General features: G+C 43.6%; 1 pseudogene across 1 annotated transcript in view; it reads right to left on the reverse strand.

Annotated features, from left to right (window-relative positions):
• The window catches only part of LOC311239313, a 129,792-nt pseudogene that overhangs the window by 57,910 nt on the left and 58,555 nt on the right, over positions 1-13,327 (reverse strand). The window contains exons 12-17 of the transcript XR_014621100.1: positions 12,065-12,118; positions 5,453-5,506; positions 5,286-5,330; positions 2,652-2,705; positions 2,499-2,543; positions 1,060-1,113 (exon numbers count right to left, since the gene is read on the reverse strand). The product of XR_014621100.1 is annotated as an uncharacterized misc_RNA (transcript). The remainder of the gene's footprint in view (positions 1-1,059; positions 1,114-2,498; positions 2,544-2,651; positions 2,706-5,285; positions 5,331-5,452; positions 5,507-12,064; positions 12,119-13,327) is intronic.

Here is a 13,327-nt window from a genome sequence, read left to right on the forward strand (position 1 = left end):
TTTGATGTCAGTGGACCGGCTCCCAACTCCGACATCACAAACTCAAGTTTTGATGCTCTGATCTACAGCTTAGGGAGACGGTCGTCTATGTTTAAATGGAATTAACTGACCCAAGATCAGAGGAACGAGAGTCAAATACGTTTATACTTGTAGTTAAGTAACCTTTTCATACTTTTAGTAAGATATTTTACTAAAACATCATATAGAATGTGTACTTTTACTGATATATAAGAAAATTGAGAGTCAAATACGTTTATACTTGTACTTAAGTAACCTGTTGTTTTTTGAAAAACTGGGCTTTTGAGGTGATGAAATCACTGCGCCCAGGCAGCAGTGGTTCGGCAAAAAATAGGTCTCTTAGAAAACGAAAATGTAAAATTGTTCCTTTTAATTTCTCCACGTAGTAAATACACAGGTCACAACATGTTTACAGGAATTGTATTTGGCGTGTATTTCGTGACTGTAGGGAACTAGGCTACACTGGCACACCTACTTCCAGTGAATTATGCTAAGCTAGGCTAATGGTGCAGCTGTTCCCTAAGCCTAATGCATGCGCAGAGAAGAAAAGGGTATGTATCTGCTTGTCTAACTCCAGGCTAGATGGCAAATAAGCAAATTTCCCAAAAAGTTGGCGTGCTCCTTTAAGCAGACATATTAAATGGAGGACTTTTACTTGTATTTGTTTGCTATGCTGTACTAGTACTACTTCAGTACTATTTTCTCGGGTGTTTCTTCTTTTGCTCGAATTTACAGCGTTTGGTGTGTATTTCTTCCACCGCCGCTGTGTTGGTGTCAGATGATCCTCGCAATTCTTTCAAGATATCCCACAGTTTGGCCTACATTTTGTTAAATGAAGGTTGGAAGGAGTGGGAAGAGAACAGGAGGGGGGGGGGGGGGGTGGAGGGGATGCGGGGGGGGGAAGAAAAACACTGCAGGATCTGTGTGATTAAGAAAACATGAGCGCGGCCATCTAAGGTCAAATAGTCTCCATCCAACCGTAGATATGGCACAAAGGTATGATGGGAGGAGAGGAGAGAGAGAGAATGAAGGGACACGTACTTGTGGGCCAGGAATACCCTGCTGTCCATGTGGGCCTCCCTCTCCTTGTGGGCCCTGTGTGAAGGAGAGAAAGAAAAGAGAGAGGCGACTGGTTTGTATTCAGTAAAACACAACACACTTTTTTAATTCCCAATCAAAGAGGTCCCCGGGTCTCCGCAGTGCGTGAGGTACGAGGCAGATTCAATAACGCCAGCCAGAGTGGAGTAGAAATGTAAGCACAAGGATCTTTTTGTTATCAAGAGAGGGCCGACCGCCTCGCCAGGTCAACGCTATTGTTTGGCTTCGTCCAATCTGTGTAATGACGTGAAGTATGTAAAACAAACAGAGACGCCTCTGAGGAGAAACCCGAGAGGCTGATGATGCGTCGCGGCTGCAGAGGCCGGTGCTCTCGCTCTCTCTCTCCGCTCAGAGCGCCAACGTTTTTATAAAACCGCTTGATCGAACGCAGTCCTTAAAGCTCTCGCTGCCCGGTCGGTTTTGGGCTTCTAAAAGACTCCCGGTTGTGAAACACAACGCCATACTCTCTCCACCGGAGGCACACCGAAGGGCCGGGGGAAGGGGGGGGGTTTAGCCGGGGACCATCTGGGAGTGGGATGCAAGGAATAATAGGTCTGACCGGAATGGCGGGTAGATATACGCATCCCCGTTGAGGCGCGGCACGTCACAAACCACACACACACAGACACACACAAACACACACACACACACACACATGCATGCACACGCGCGGAAGAACTCGCCAGTGCCTCTGGGACACGGGTCGGGCCACAGCTGCTAGCGTCGAACACAAACCAAACGGTTGATTCGGTGGGGTCCGGTTTGCGTCACGGCCGCGTAGCTCGCGCACTGAGGACAAATCAATGCTAACGTCTGAGGAAACTCTCACCGGAAGCTTAAGTAAGACGCTTACTCTTCTCCCTCTCCCCAGCTGTTCGCTGCAGGCTCTGTGTCTCACAGACCGTGTGTGTGTGTGTGTGTGTGTGTGTGTGTGGGCTCGTCCAGCTGTCCTGACCGGTGATCTTGTGTCGTCATTTAAACATGGTGGTTTTCAGAGCACTTGGAGCGCTCGGCACAAAGGGCCGGACGGCGCACAGAGGAACCGCTCCGGTGACCCCTTAACTCCGGTGACCCCTTAACCGAAGGTCAAGAGAGTTATGACATAACCATACATAACTACTGTACCGGGGCCTTGTAAGTGTGCGCTTAATATGCCGGTAATACCCCCTCACGCTGACCTTTGACCCGTGCCGTTATCAGGTTACATGGAGGTCTCGGTAGGGGGCACGGTGGGGGGTTAGCTGACCTGAGATACGCCTCTGGCTGAAGCAACACACTGACTGAGCTGCTTTAGAGTGAGGAGAAAGCCTCCTTCCTCTTCTAAACGTCTCTGGATGATGTTCGAGGTAAGAGCCTTCAGAAACGTTTGGGTTATAACTCACCATGTTTCCTTTGGGACCGGAATGGCCGTCGAGTCCAGGCAGACCCTGCGGGGAGGCAGAGTTGTACAGTGAATATCACATGAATGCAGTGAGCGTTGTATGTGTTCTGGGGGACGGCGGTGGCGTTCTGGGCTGTGTTTCGGAGATACGTACACGCTGTCCGGAGGTGCCGGCGGACCCTCTGGGGCCCAGCAGACCTCGAGGACCCTGGGGGGGACAAGACAAGGACAAGTTAGATAAAGAAATAAAACAAATCTCAACATATTCATATACCACGGAATGGTTCTCGCGTTGGCTCGGTCGTGTCGTTTGTGTCACTCGAGAGCAGGAAGGTGATGAAGCAGTGATAAGATAATACTAGTTGCACTAAGGATCCTCACAATTGCCTAAAGCTGAGAGCGTGTGAAACAGTGACCTCATGTGGCGAGACGCAGGGACTGCAAGTGTGGCTTCTGGGGGGTAGGAGCGAGTAGCGTCTGGCTCTCCTCTGAATAAACACGTAAACTTTTGTGAAGTATTGGAGGTCAAAGCATCCACTGCCCTCTCTTGTCTTGGATATAAAACGGAGCGCAAATGTTTGGTTTAAGTGAGTGATGATATTCCGGGTATGGCAGGGGACCGAAACCTTTCTCATGCAACTCTTTTGGCCCACCTCCTGCCCCGACTAGCGAGAGGAATATACAGTCATTTCTCACGAGCGATGTGAGTAGCGGCACGTTCTGTCTCCCGATCTGCTCCTTGGCTCCTCTGAGGATGTGATTATATACGTGACGGGCCTCGCGGACAGGAATGCCGTCACGACGAGATGTATGTGTGCGACAGGGCCTGTCCACTCCGTGAGCAGACTACGCAGATTGCCTAGGGCCCCGCGCTGCCGGCGGGCCCCCGACCCCACCTCCTCCTCTGAGTACCATGGGTGGCATTTTAACGGTGACAAGGAGGGTAGCCTCAGAGCAGTAATATGACTCTGTCTACAAACATAGGGGGAGAAAGGGGGAGAAAGGGGGAGAGTTGAGGCTTTGCTTTGTCAGCAAATAAAGAGTACTAGAGTAATGCTACGCCTGCAGTTGCAAGCTGGTAATCCGGGTCTTACTAGCCGACAAACTTTAGGCCCAAATGTGACGTGAGTTCAGACAATTGTCTCTTCTATCAAAGACTATGTACATGTATGTATGTACTGTATCTATGTATGTACAAGCTAATGTGACAATAACCAACGTTTAGGTTTATGTAGACCAGCGGTTCCCAAACTTTTTTGGCCGTGTACCCCCTGTCACCTCCCGACCGAGCTGACGCACCCCCCAATGGGTTTCTGTTAGAAAAAATAGTTTTATTTTATTTTATTTTTTATTTTATCTCTTCCCACGGCGACTATGGATAGGGAATTTCTTTATTTAATTAAAATGTTCACGGCAACATGGATGCATGTACTCTGCCAGCATGTTTAATATCCATAATACTAAAGGTTTGACTAAGATTTTTATGAAATTTTATTGCAAAAAAAAAAGAAAAAAAAATACCACCATTAGCCTTTTCATGTCACGCACCACCTAGAGGGCGCTCGCGCACCACAAGGGGTGCACGCACCACAGTTTGGGAACCACTGATGTAGACTATTAAAGTTCCACTTTGTAAGATGTTCGATCGTTTGGAGAGAGAACTGTATTGATGTTTCATGATCAAATAACCGGACTAAGCATGTAATTTAATGGTTGAGTCTAAACAGTCGTCACATGTTGGTCTATAACAAAGTGAGGAACATGGTTTACACGGGTCGGGCAAGGCTGGGGGGCGCGAGCATCATTCTGCTTAGGGCCTCAGAGAGGCTAGGACCAGCACTGAGGGCGGGGCTTTCTGTTTAAGTAATTGTCATAATGGGTGTCGGGGGAAGATACCGTTATGTGGCCTGCAGTCTGTGTGTGTGTGAGTGTGTGAGTGTGAGTGTGAGTGTGAGTGTGAGTGTGAGTGTGAGTGTGAGTGTGAGTGTGAGTGTGTGTGTGTGTGTGTGTGTGTGTGTGTGTGTGTGTGTGTGTGTGTGTGTGTGTGTGTGTGTATGTGTGTGTGTGTGTGTGTACGTGTGTGTGTGTGCGTGTGTGTGTGTGTGTGTGTGTGTGTGTGTGTGTGTGTGTGTATCTTCAACATGGTGGACAGACAGGATACAGAAAGGTAGTCTTCAACATGGAGGACAGACAGGATAAAGAAAGGTAGTCTTCAACATGGAGGACAGACAGGATAAAGAAAGGTAGTCTTCAACATGAAGGACAGACAGGATACAGAAAGGTAGTCTTCAACATGGAGGACAGACAGGATAAAGAAAGGTAGTCTTCAACATGGAGGACAGACAGGATACAGAAAGGTAGTCTTCAACGTGAAGGACAGACAGGATACAGAAAGGTAGTCTTCAACGTGGGGGACAGACAGGATACAGAAAGGTAGTCTTCAACATGGAGGACAGACAGGATACAGAAAGGTAGTCTTCAACATGGAGGACAGACAGGATAAAGAAAGGTAGTCTTCAACATGGAGGACAGACAGGATAAAGAAAGGTAGTCTTCAACATGGAGGACAGACAGGATAAAGAAAGGTAGTCTTCAACATGGAGGACAGACAGGATAAAGAAAGGTAGTCTTCAACATGGAGGACAGACAGGATACAGAAAGGTAGTCTTCAACATGGAGGACAGACAGGATACAGAAAGGTAGTCTTCAACATGGGCTAATCTGTGAAATGTGATCTGCAGCTACGTCAGCCTGCCATGTAACATTGGGTGGAGATAAGAATACTCACGCTCTCGCCAGCCATGCCCCTCTGTCCGATCTCACCATCTTCACCCTGCAGACAGAGAGAGGAAACACAGGGTGTTATAGTATTATATTATTGACACAGAGTGGAAAAGTGTATTTGTGAGCGAGGCTGAGGACACACAATGGTACTTTAGAAGGTACTTTACTCACTCTCTGACCGTCGTCTCCGGTGGATCCTGGAGATCCTGTAGGTCCGAACTCTCCCTGGTGAGAGAGAGAGAGAGAGAGAGAGAGAGAGAGAGAGAGAGAGAGAGAGAGAGAGAGAGAGAGAGAGAGAGAGAGAGAGAGAGAGAGAGCGAGAGAGAGAGAGAGAGAGAGAGAGAGAGAGAGAGAGAGAGAGAGAGAGAGGGGATAGATGAGAGAGAGAGAGAGAGATAGAGAGAGAGAGGATAGAGGAGAGAGAGATATTGAATGAGATATAGGACAGAGGAGAGAGAGATAGATAGAGAGATAGAATGAGAGAGAACAGAGTATACAGGTATATATAGAAAGAGAGATAGAGAGAGAGAGAGAGAGAGAGAGAGAGAGAGAGAGAGAGAGAGAGAGTGAGAGCGATATAATGAGAGAGAGATGACAGAGGAGAGAGAAAGATATATATATATATATAGAGAGAGAGTGAGGGGACAGAGGAGAGAGAGAGAGAGATACAGAGAGAGAGAGAGAGGGGTGGGGAGAGGTTAACCATCAACGACATACAGTAAAGCGGGATCATCAATCAGAACTAGAATAGATCCCGGAGACAACATATGGATACGAGACGACTAGAACGAGATAGCAGCTCAACGCGCCTTTTCCATGCCGTGGCCCGGTCGCTGCCCTTGGCGCGGGCCCACATTGTTCCTACTATTTATGGGTCTTTCTGTGGGGCCTATATGCACATACTGGCCTGCCTCCGGCTGCCCTGTAATTACTCAATATAGGATTAGGAATGAGAACTCTGGCGCTGGCGTCGAGCAACACTCCCTCTCTGATCTCTGGCCTCTCGACACACTACGTATACGTATGTCCAAATTCCACAGGCTCCACCATCAGCACCGAGGCGTCCCCCCCGCCCTCAGGCCCGGTTCAAAGGGACCAGGCTGAACGGTTCTGCAAAGCGGGACCCACCCCGCCGTAAGTGGGTCAAATGCTATAATGAGGTCTATCGGTTCAGGGTTCACATCTGTCGACGCCGGGGCGTGCATAAGATAGATGAGAGGGCCTTCAATTAGCAATCAAAGCCCTGATCGTGCTTTAAGGACAGGCCAAAGGACAAGAGAGACTGTGTTCAATGAGAGTGTTCGTGGCTTGAAGAAATTATAGAGGGTCATAGTTTTGGAGCTTCACAGATTGATAGCTTGCTCCAATATTGTCCTTTGAAAGTATTTTCAGATGTGAGCGCACGCGACCCGTTTCAAATGTTTAAGATAACTTTGGCAAACCGATGGCCAAACCAAACCAGACCAAAGCACTCTTCAACTCTCCCCCGACCGAGGTCATTCTAGACTCAACATCTAGTATGCTCTCAACCAGGGCCGTCCAAGATAAGGCCCATGGGCTAAATTTGGCTCTAAACAAGATAATTTTAAGCCTTTCAAAGAGTTCCAGAGAGTGATATGATATTCTATTTGACCATTACAAGGTATATCATTCCTGGAGCCACGCGGTCCCTGGCAGTGTACTGCTTTTGGCCCTTTGGCCTAACAACTTTCAGCTCTGCTCAGGAACTCCTGTCCCAATATGTCATGCTCTTATTGTGGCACGACAGTCCTACTACAGTCCTACTACAGTACTACTACAGTCCTACTACAGTACTACTACAGTCCTACTACAGTCCTACTACAGTCCTACTACAGTCCTACTACAGTCCTACTACAGTACTACTACAGTCCTACTACAGTACTACTACAGTACTACTACAGTTCTACTACATTACTACTACAGTACTACTACAGTACTACTACAGTTGTACTACAGTTGTACTACAGTACTACTACAATACTACTACAGCTCTACTACAGTTCTACTACAGTCCTACTACAGTCCTACTACAGTCCTACTACAGTTCTACTACAGTTCTACTACAGTACTACTACAATACTACTACAGTACTACTACAGTTCTACTACAGTACTACTACAGTCCTACTACAGTCCTACTACAGTTCTACTACAGTTCTACTACAGTCCTACTACAGTACTACTACAGTCCTACTACAGTCCTACTACAGTACTACTACAGTTCTACTACAGTTCTACTACAGTTCTACTACAGTCCTACTACAGTCATACTACAGTCATACTACAGTTCTACTACAGTACTACTACAGTCCTACTACAGTCCTACTACAGTCATACTACAGTCATACTACAGTACTACTACAGTTCTACTACAGTTCTACTACAGTCCTACTACAGTACTACTACAGTTCTACTACAGTCCTACTACAGTCCTACTACAGTCCTACTACAGTTCTACTACAGTACTACTACAGTCCTACTACAGTCCTACTACAGTTCTACTACAGTCCTACTACAGTCCTACTACAGTCCTACTACAGTACTACTACAGTTCTACTACAGTCCTACTACAGTCCTACTACAGTCCTACTACAGTTCTACTACAGTACTACTACAGTTCTACTACAGTCCTACTACAGTTCTACTACAGTACTACTACAGTACTACTACAGTACTACTACAATACTACTACAGTACTACTACAGTACTACTACAGTTCTACTACAGTCCTAGTACAGTTCTACTACAGTCCTACTACAGTTCTATTACAGTTCTACTACAGTCCTACTACAGTTCTACTACAGTACTACTACAGTACTACTACAGTTCTACTACAGTCCTACTACAGTCCTACTACAGTCCTACTACAGTTCTACTACAGTCCTACTACAGTACTACTACAGTACTACTACAGTACTACTACAGTTCTACTACAGTACTACTACAGTACTACTACAGTCCTACTACAGTCCTACTACAGTTCTACTACAGTCCTACTACAGTACTACTACAGCCCTACTACAGTCCTACTACAGTACTACTACAGTTCTACTACAGTCCTACTACAGTACTACTACAGTTCTACTACAGTCCTACTACAGTCCTACTACAGTTCTACTACAGTACTACTACAGTTCTACTACAGTCCTACTACAGTTCTACTACAGTACTACTACAGTACTACTACAGTACTACTACAATACTACTACAGTACTACTACAGTACTACTACAGTTCTACTACAGTCCTAGTACAGTTCTACTACAGTCCTACTACAGTTCTACTACAGTTCTACTACAGTCCTACTACAGTTCTACTACAGTACTACTACAGTACTACTACAGTTCTACTACAGTCCTACTACAGTCCTACTACAGTTCTACTACAGTCCTACTACAGTACTACTACAGTCCTACTACAGTCCTACTACAGTACTACTACAGTACTACTACAGTCCTACTACAGTACTACTACAGTACTACTACAGTACTACTACAGTTCTACTACAGTTCTACTACAGTACTACTACAGTACTACTACAGTCCTACTACAGTCCTACTACAGTCCTACTACAGTCCTACTACAGTACTACTACAGTCCTACTACAGTTCTACTACAGTACTACTACAGTTCTACTACAGTACTACTACAGTACTACTACAGTTCTACTACAGTCCTACTACAGTACTACTACAGTCCTACTACAGTACTACTACAGTTCTACTACAGTCCTACTACAGTACTACTACAGTACTACTACAGTCCTACTACAGTACTACTACAGTCCTACTACAGTCCTACTACAGTACTACTACAGTACTACTACAGTTCTACTACAGTACTACTACAGTACTACTACAGTACTACTACAGTACTACTACAGTACTACTACAGTTCTACTACAGTTCTACTACAGTACTACTACAGTCCTACTACAGTTCTACTACAGTACTACTACAGTACTACTACAGTTCTACTACAGTTCTACTACAGTACTACTACAGTACTACTACAGTCCTACTACAGTACTACTACAGTACTACTACAGTTCTACTACAGTCATACTACAGTACTACTACAGTCCTACTACAGTCCTACTACAGTTCTACTACAGTACTACTACAGTACTACTACAGTTCTACTACAGTCCTACTACAGTACTACTACAGTCCTACTACAGTCCTACTACAGTACTACTACAGTTCTACTACAGTACTACTACAGTACTACTACAGTTCTACTACAGTCCTACTACAGTACTACTACAGTCCTACTACAGTCCTACTACAGTTCTACTACAGTTCTACTACAGTCCTAGTACAGTTCTACTACAGTCCTACTACAGTTCTACTACAGTTCTACTACAGTCCTACTACAGTACTACTACAGTACTACTACAGTCCTACTACAGTTCTACTACAGTCCTACTACAGTCCTACTACAGTTCTACTACAGTCCTACTACAGTTCTACTACAGTCCTACTACAGTTCTACTACAGTCCTACTACAGTACTACTACAGTACTACTACAGTACTACTACAGTCCTACTACAGTCCTACTACAGTCCTACTACAGTCCTACTACAGTACTACTACAGTACTACTACAGTACTACTACAGTTCTACTACAGTACTACTACAGTACTACTACAGTACTACTACAGTCCTACTACAGTCCTACTACAGTACTACTACAGTACTACTACAGTACTACTACAGTTCTACTACAGTACTACTACAGTACTACTACAGTCCTACTACAGTCCTACTACAGTTCTACTACAGTCCTACTACAGTACTACTACAGTACTACTACAGTACTACTACAGTCCTACTACAGTCCTACTACAGTACTACTACAGTTCTACTACAGTCCTACTACAGTACTACTACAGTCCTACTACAGTCCTACTACAGTACTACTACAGTACTACTACAGTACTACTACAATACTACTACAGTACTACTACAGTACTACTACAGTCCTACTACAGTACTACTACAGTACTACTACAGTACTACTACAATACTACTACAGTACTACTACAGTACTAGTACAGTTCTACTACAGTCCTACTACAGTTCTACTACAGTTCTACTACAGTCCTACTACAGTTCTACTACAGTACTACTACAGTACTACTACAGTTCTACTACAGTCCTACTACAGTCCTACTACAGTCCTACTACAGTTCTACTACAGTACTACTACAGTCCTACTACAGTCCTACTACAGTACTACTACAGTACTACTACAGTCCTACTACAGTACTACTACAGTACTACTACAGTACTACTACAGTTCTACTACAGTTCTACTACAGTACTACTACAGTCCTACTACAGTCCTACTACAGTCCTACTACAGTCCTACTACAGTACTACTACAGTCCTACTACAGTACTACTACAGTTCTACTACAGTCCTACTACAGTACTACTACAGTTCTACTACAGTACTACTACAGTCCTACTACAGTACTACTACAGTTCTACTACAGTTCTACTACAGTACTACTACAGTTCTACTACAGTACTACTACAGTCCTACTACAGTTCTACTACAGTACTACTACAGTACTACTACAGTTCTACTACAGTCCTACTACAGTTCTACTACAGTACTACTACAGTACTACTACAGTCCTACTACAGTACTACTACAGTCCTACTACAGTACTACTACAGTTCTACTACAGTACTACTACAGTCCTACTACAGTTCTACTACAGTACTACTACAGTACTACTACAGTTCTACTACAGTCCTACTACAGTCCTACTACAGTTCTACTACAGTACTACTACAGTACTACTGCAGTTCTACTACAGTCCTACTACAGTTCTACTACAGTACTACTACAGTACTACTACAGTTCTACTACAGTCCTACTACAGTACTACTACAGTCCTACTACAGTACTACTACAGTTCTACTACAGTACTACTACAGTCCTACTACAGTTCTACTACAGTACTACTACAGTACTACTACAGTTCTACTACAGTCCTACTACAGTTCTACTACAGTACTACTACAGTACTACTACAGTTCTACTACAGTCCTACTACAGTACTACTACAGTCCTACTACAGTCCTACTACAGTTCTACTACAGTCCTAGTACAGTTCTACTACAGTACTACTACAGTACTATTACAGTCCTACTACAGTACTACTACAGTCCTACTACAGTTCTACTACAGTTCTACTACAGTCCTACTACAGTACTACTACAGTTCTACTACAGTCCTACTACAGTTCTACTACAGTACTACTACAGTTCTACTACAGTCCTACTACAGTACTACTACAGTACTACTACAGTCCTACTACAGTACTACTACAGTTCTACTACAGTCCTACTACAGTCCTACTACAGTACTACTACAGTTCTACTACAGTACTACTACAGTCCTACTACAGTCCTACTACAGTACTACTACAGTACTACTACAGTACTACTACAGTCCTACTACAGTTCTACTACAGTTCTACTACAGTTCTACTACAGTACTACTACAGTTCTACTACAGTACTACTACAGTACTACTACAGTTCTACTACAGTACTACTACAGTTCTACTACAGTTCTACTACAGTTCTACTACAGTACTACTACAGTTCTACTACAGTACTACTACAGTATTACTACAGTCCTACTACAGTTCTACTACAGTACTACTACAGTTCTACTACAGTCCTACTACAGTACTACTACAGTCCTACTACAGTTCTACTACAGTCCTACTACAGTACTACTTACCCTGTGTCCTTTCTCCCCAGGAAGTCCTGGGAGGCCATCGAAACCACGGTCACCCTGGAACATCACAAGATCAAAGGTCAGCATCATGCACAAGAGTGAAGAGCAGTTATACAAGAAGAAAACATCAAAATAAGAAAGTAGGACCCCTAACGCCTGTGCGTCAATACAGCAACACTTCATTAGATAAAAAAGAATGAACAAGGTTTCAGCCATAAAGGGCCTTCATATGTGGTCCATTCCCCGTCTTATCTTAATAAAGTGGTGAGATTTTGGAGCAGAGAGGTGTTGTGGGTCCCACTAATGCTGTATATATATTAATTGTGTTTTTAATCGCCTGACAGCTCTATATATATATATATATATTAGTGCTGTCAGGCGATTAAAAACATTTATCTAATTAATTACAGGATTTGTAATTAATTAATCAAATTAATCGCATTTTAATCGCATAACCATTTTATGCCTGATATTCTATATTCTATAATCATATTTCAAATTGCATGTGTCCGGATGGCAGAATTCAGTACTGTATCTACAAAACATTCTGTTTAATCATCTTCCATCTATTAATTTGCTTAGATTTTTCAGGTCTGGTCAATTTGAGCATGGTGTTATTCACAGTCAAAGATAAATAAAAAAAAAATATTGATATTCTCATTTGGTTCATTACAATTTACTCAAAATAAAATTTTCATTCAATCAACCACCGTGCAGATTGATTGATTGAATGAAAATGTTATTAACAGATTGCAGAATGGGTACAATACAGTACGGCTCAATACACACAATTGTTAAGGGGATGCAGACCAGAGAAAGACTTTCGTCTTGTTTACATCAGGGTCCCCCATTTTCAATTCATAATGAATTGTAAGTAAGGGTGCAACTTGCACCGTACAATCCATTCTTTGTGGATCTAGCTACACAGTATTTCTGACACTGGGAATACATTCCCTGAGATTCATAGATGTCCCTAGAATCAGATACCAAGAACATGCAAATGGACCATATTAAAAAAAAAGTCTGTAAATGTGTATTCTACATTCGTATGGAATGAATGATACAAAAAAAATCAATTTTCTTTTAAATTTTTTAAATTTTTTGTAATACATTTTTAGTTAATTTTCATAACGTGATCATTTGCTGTGTAATTAATTAATCTAATTAACGCGATAAACTGACAGCCCTCCGGTACACGAGGAGGCAGCTGTCGCATCTTTTCACCTGAACAGCGCGATCTCTCAGTGGCGAGGAGTAACGCGTGGG

This window comes from Notolepis coatsorum (assembly GCF_963971535.1).
Source record: "Notolepis coatsorum genome assembly, chromosome: 13".
NCBI lineage: Eukaryota > Metazoa > Chordata > Actinopteri > Aulopiformes > Paralepididae > Notolepis > Notolepis coatsorum.